Source organism: Motacilla alba, chromosome 5 (assembly GCF_015832195.1).
Source record: "Motacilla alba alba isolate MOTALB_02 chromosome 5, Motacilla_alba_V1.0_pri, whole genome shotgun sequence".
Lineage (NCBI taxonomy): Eukaryota > Metazoa > Chordata > Aves > Passeriformes > Motacillidae > Motacilla > Motacilla alba.
In genome coordinates this window covers 44,675,626-44,682,093 of record NC_052020.1, presented here as the reverse complement: position 1 = coordinate 44,682,093, position 6,468 = coordinate 44,675,626, and the positions used below count along the sequence as shown (strand labels likewise).

At 40.5% G+C, this 6,468-nt stretch overlaps 1 protein-coding gene across 2 annotated transcripts in view; it reads left to right on the top strand.

Moving 5' to 3' along the window:
- The first annotated feature begins 3,899 nt into the window (after window positions 1-3,899).
- PTPN21 (protein tyrosine phosphatase non-receptor type 21) overlaps window positions 3,900-6,468 on the top strand; it is a 45,454-nt gene continuing 42,885 nt past the window's right edge. For both annotated transcript variants that reach the window (XM_038137919.1, XM_038137920.1), the window contains exon 1: window positions 3,900-4,359. The gene's annotated coding sequence lies outside the window, so the exon portion shown is untranslated. The remainder of the gene's footprint in view (window positions 4,360-6,468) is intronic.

Below are 6,468 nucleotides of genomic sequence, written 5' to 3'. Positions count from 1 at the left end.
CTCCAGCAGGAGCTTCCCACACATCCACATCCTCCAGGCATCCCTGTGCTCCAGCGTGGGGTCTTCTGCGGGCTGCAGGTGGATCTCTGCTCCCCTGTTGACCTCCACAGGTTGCAGGGGCACAGCTGCTTCCATGGTCTTCACCACGGGCTGCAGGGGAATCTCGGCTCCGGTGCCCAGAGCAGCTCCTGCCCCTCCTTCTGCACTGACCTTGGCTCCTGCAGAGCTGTTCCTATCTCATATTTTCATTCCTCTCTCGGGCTGAAATTTGCTTGTGCAAATTCTTTCTTTGTTTGTGCAATATCTTTTCTACCCTTCTTAAAAATGTTATCCCAGAGGTGCTACCAGGGCCACTGATGGGCTTGGCCTTGGCCAGTGGAGGGTCCATCCTGGAGCTGGCTGGTATTTTCCTTATCAGACATGGAGGAAGCTTCCAGCAGCTTCTCACAGAAGTCACCCCTGTAGCCCCTCCACTGCCAAAACCGGCCACACGTACCCAGTACAAGCATCTCTTACTGCTCCAAGGGATTAGTTGCAGAGGGAGGAAGAATGATGTGATGACAAGCCTACAAGGTAAGCATAATAGCAAGTGAAAAAGAAGTAATGTTCGAGGCAAACCATTTTATCTTTTGCACCAATGCCCTGGATTCACTTCAGCTGGTTTAATGAGTAGTCATATTATAGAAAGCCCAGCCTACAGATAAAGGGTCTTTTCCAAGTAATGGCACTGATTAAAATAAACTCCAGGCATTGTAGTTAACAGCTGTATTAATCCCTTTCTGCATCACTGTTCCTAATATAAATTAAACATCATCCAGAGATAGCTTAGACTAATTATTGCTAATGGTCTGAGCTGTTTGCCTGACTCCGCTTGTAATATATTGGTGTTACAGTGGGAGGGAACCAATAACAAATCAGTTTAACTACACCATTCCATTTTAACCTTTTAAGAGACACGTTTTGCTTTAAGATTTCAATTATGTTGTACTATGTTGTAGTATTGGAAAAAGAAAAATAATTATTGCAGTACAGAAACAAGAATTCAGTTTATTTCATGAGTAAAGGACTTACTTTAGAAAAAGCTACTGTATTTGAAAAAAGTTTCCTTTGCAAAAAATAGCAGGAGCTCATTTCTTCAAGTTCAGCACTACGTTCCGTGTAGGAAAACTGTCTGTTTTCTTCTAATAGGAAAAATCTATAACTTAATTAGTTACTTAGTAGAACATGTTCAACACTTTTACAGTGCCTTCTAAGTAAAAATGAATCTTGTACACATGAAATTGCAGGCTTCAAGCATGTAGTAGACATATGGTATGGTCATTTTTCTAGCACTCCTCTCTACTACCATCAAAATATATATAATGATGCATAAAGACCCAGTCATCTCTTGCTTTCTTGCAAATAAGAAATAGAATGATGAATAAACAGGGAGGCTTCAGAGCCAAAATATGAGGAATAAAGTGAATTTGTTTAGAGAACAGCTTTCAGATTTAAAATAAGAGGTATTCTGACTTTTCAGTTCATGATGTTACTATTTTGCAAGGTGTAAATAAAGATATTTTTCCACATGACTTCTTCATTGTTTCAGCACTGTGGGAAAGCCCCTTTAACTAGCAGTTTCCTGCCCGTGTTTTTATCACAAATGGGTATCTCTCCACTAGGCTGAGGAGTTTATACTTGCATTCCACTTTTCTGCCTGGAGGGTGCCTGATTCTGCTTCCTGTTTGGCTTGCTTCCAACTTTCTGTTTTACCTTTAGTCAATACAAAGACCAGATGCTGGAGAGTTCCTGTGGAATTGAAATAAGGTGAATAGTTTCATCAACTTCTACCTATTGGCTGATACCCACAAACTGCAATCACATATTTGAACCAAGATGAAAAAAAAAAAACCAAAACCACCCTCCAAAAAACTGTCACGGAAGGGAGGATGTCTCCCTTTTTCTGAGGAAAAAAAAATAGGTTTATCCCTGTTCTACTAGGGGCAGGCCATATTCAACCCAGTGGGCAGAAACTTTCCCTTGTACCTATAGAACAAAGGGTGCAAAATTCAGCTCTGGGATATTATTCATTTCCTCACATAAACTTCAAAAACAGAATAAAGAGTATGGCAAAGATGAGGTCAAGAACCATGAATGTCATGAGTGTTGGTGGGGTCTTGAATGGGGAAGCAGAAGCTCAGTAGTGTGCCCTCAGGTAATCACTCTACACCTTACTGATGTGTCTTTACCAGAGTCCATCACATGTTCATGGATGCCTTTGTTTCTGTCCCTTTTATTAGAGTTGATAGTTGGAGCAAAGCAGGTAATACAGAGGTGGTGAGATATTAAAAAAAAAAAAAAAAAAAAAAAAAAAAGAGGTGGAGCAATATGGAGAAAGTGTGAAAAACCACAAAGTTTGGCCACAAACTGGGGTTACAAGAAGGAAAAAGCAGAAGAAAAGAAAATTATTTGTGAATACAAAGGTGATGTGCTTCAAAAGAAGATGTAAGCTGCAGAGGAACATATTGACAATGTCATAGCTGTCTCTTTTAAGATGAGGTGTTGTCTTTAATGTAAATGAAAAGAAGGAAAATGCAGCAAGAACTAATTATGGAAAGCAAGGAAAGTCTAATAATTGCAATTTCTAGGCAGGGAATCAGGCAGGAATAGGGTGTGATGAAGAATTAGAATAGGAAATGTGACAGATAAGATAATTGAGACTTTGTTTCCAGTATGAATTGTTAAGAAATAGGAGAGGTTGCCTCTGTAAACCTGAATTTTCATGGCTTGGATATTTCATACGTTGTATCAGTCAGTTTTTTCCAGCAGTTCTGCCCTCCAGCAGACACCTTTAGAAAAGAGTATCTATTTAGGTATCTATTATTTAGTATCTATTTAGGTTCGAGGTTAGTTTATTTTACTCAGCATAAGATTCCCCCTACTGATATTTTATATATTGCTTATGGACTGCTCACCATAATTATGGCTGATGTATGGAGGGGAATAAAAAAGAGATATTCTGATCTCAGGGAAGATGATTGTGTCTAGGAGGAATAACTCAGAAGAATTCATTCTAGTACAAAATTACCTACATATTTCAGCAGAGATTGGTGTCCTCGTGAGCAGCTTGCTATTTGTATAGTTGACCTGCAGGTTAGACCTGCTCAGACGGTAGCATGTTTGTGCGCTTCACATTACCAAAACACTTTCTAGGTTTTACAGTTATTAGTCAGCGTTCACATACTCACTTACCTTTTTCCTCATCCCTGACTGGTTCCAAGTTTGTATAAATTTTTGCCCGGTTCGCTCAATGTGGAGAGCCAATATTCCAAATTGCACACAACTGTTGATTTCACATGCACACAAACACATGGAGGTCTTCATAGTCTTGTGAGATTGGAGCACAGCCCCTCTTATGGTGTTTGCATTAGTTAAACACTACAAATATTCCTGCATTTATATGCATGTAAAGCTTGCTAAGACAGCTGTTATTAATTTCTACGGACACCTTTGGGAATTTTTAAGTCCAGACAGGCTGAAAGATCAGCCTTGAGTCTGCATTTTTTTGCTCTGTATCTCACTATCATCTGAAACTTTGCAAGGACATAAATGTATGTGCATAGGACATTTGGTAAAGCACGTAGGGATTAAACCTTGAAAATATTTCCAAGCTGCATGAAAACAAGACCAACAGAATTTTGGTAAGACATTTGCCTTAATTGGAAAGGCTTAAAATAAATGATCATATGATTAAAAAAAGCAAGGATTGCCTGCTATTTGTTGTAACCCCTATTTCTGTAGTGCCCCTGTAGCCAGAGAAGCAGCTGTTCATTGCTGACATTCTCCCTGCCAGGCATTCCAACTCTCTGAGGTAATGGGCTACAAGCATACGGGCCTTCGCTTTAATTCTTTCAGCGTATCCTTCCGCATGGATAGAGCGAGGGGAACGCCTCCAGGAAAAGAAATTAAATGCACACACACAGAGGCACACAGGGACGGCCGATTCGAAAATATTTCTGAGAACGCAATTTGCGCTCATGCGGCTCAGCGTCACATGAAAGAGGCCGCCTGAAGAGCTGGCTGGCACAGGTTTATTTTGTTGTAGTATTTTCTTCCACCCCCCAGCTCTTTACCCAGTGGAATGATATCCAGAGCAAGTTTTTTGAGACAGGAAGTGAGGAATGTTTTCACTATGAGTGATCTGAGAAGAAGGTGGGTTAGCCGAGATAGCAGCTGCTTGGGACGAGAGGAACACAGTAAGTCAGTTCCCGAGGAATACAGATGAGATGGCTCCGGGAGAAGAAGCCTTGGAGCGCTGGGGGGGTTTTTCGGCTACACGTATGTGAAAGGAGAGCCGGTGCCTTTGGATCGCTGAGCAAGGTAAGGGGAAAACAGCGGGCACAGTAAACACATAGCGGGTGATCTTCTCTGCTGTGTACTGGAAGGCTGAAGAGTTTCAGCCACTTAGTTTTTGAAAAGTAAATGGTTGAAATGGTTGTGGGACTGTGCTTCTGGAGGTGAGCTAAGTTTGAGATAAGCAATTACTGCTGCTCTCTCAGTCCGAGAGTCATGTCAGAGATTAACTGGTAAAACAAGGAGAGGGTGGAGTATTTTGATTACTTTTTTGGCTGCCCAAATATCTCTGAAATAAAAATATATGTATTCCTAGAATGTGAAGTAATAGGAACCCTTTTTCACCATGATATATTGCTTTTTTATTTTGATTACTGTCATTAATGCAGACTATTAAAATAAAATTGTAAAGTAAAATGCTAATAATTGAGGGGGGAGTAGGAGGTGAAGGTAAAGGAGAAAGAACCGCAGTGCTCACTAATCATACATTAGTCATTGCCATGTTGCTGAAATTCTAATATAGCATTTTGAAGCTACAGGTTGCTGTTGAAGTATAAAGGCACAAAGTTTGCCTTTAGTTTGCCATTGTTAGCTGTTGCACGAAAATTTCGGGCTTGGTAAATAAAAGCTTGTTATTGTAAAGGTCATCAGTTGGATTTGTAACTCCTGGCAGTATGTGGCCATGAGTTTTTTGCTAAAGTAGCTTAAAACAATGCAGGTAGTTCTGAATTTAAAGTAATGCAGCAGGCAAATTTGAGAGCACGTAGGACTACAGAATGCACAGCTGCTGAATAAATCCAGCACAGCTATGTATGCAAGAACTACACATGGCTAGCAGTAGAAGATACTGAATGATACCCGGGTGTTATTCAGCAAACTTGCCTTAGTTCTACAATATTTACTGTATGTTAGGAATCTTTTTTTAGTTGGTCTTTTGTGACATGGTCTGGAAGTTAATTACTTGAGTTTTTCTTGTTATAGATGGGTTTCAGAAGTCATGCAGATTATGTCAGGTGTACAAAAATGAAATAATTTAGGGTAAATACTCAGTGGAGCATTCAGTGTAAACAATCGTAACCTGGAGAATGTTCCTGGCTGGCACATTCTGAAAATTCTGCTCTAAACTTCCTTCCTCTGTTTGCATTGCTACCTGTTTGCATAGTGAAATAACTGAAAGTCTGAGGCTGCCTCATGTCAGCCTTAGATGGTTTGGAAATTTCACCTGTCAGGTTAGCCTCTGGTTAGTGATTTTTGGTGTTTTTTGTTTTTTTTTTCCCCCATGCTCTTAGAATACTTTTCTAACCCTTGTTATGGACATAGAATATTGAAAGTCTTTCACACTTAGTGGTACTCCATAGTACCACTGAGATTAAAACACTTCTGCATTTCTGACTGTAGCTTTCAGAGAGGAGTAAACTGGTTTCTCTCATTGCTGTAGCACCAAAGAAGACAGCTAACTGTGCAAAGAATGTATTGGAAAATGGACCTCGGGGACAGGAGCTAAGGTCAGCCAGCTAAAAGTTACTCTGTCAAGAATAAACCCAGTGTAAGATTCTGCTGGCAGTGGACAGGGGACTAAAAGCTTCTGTCTGTAGAGCATTCCCTGCATGCTGTTCAAGCAGGGCTGGATTTGGAGGATCAAAGTGCAGAGGGAGTAATAACGTGAGGATTCCCTCTGTATCCCTAAAATTTTTTCAGGGAAACCTGTTGCTATCTCTTGTTACTTATTTTACAGCTACACCCAAAACCAAATTTGTTGGTGTTTGGGTGAGGATTGTTTTCTCATTCAGCTAAGATTTTAGGTGGTATCTGTTGAGGATGGTGATTGTGTAGAATGGTAGAACTGCTTCAAGATTATCACAAACAAGGTCATGAAATATGCTTCTGGTCATTCTTTGGAGTAGGTTTGCAAAGATGTCATTGAGAAAAAATGCCACGCTGCCTCCTTTTTCTCCCTTTAGGCCTTTAATTGTAGGCCTTTAATGTCCTTCCACCTTCCTTCCTTCTTTGCGGGGCTGCTGACTGGGGAGCTGGAAGTCTGATTCGGGGTTTTTAGCCTGAAGAGTTTGTGGTTACGTTGGATAAGTTTCTAGCTGGGTATATCAGTGTCCGAGGAGAATATGGTGTCTGTGTGTT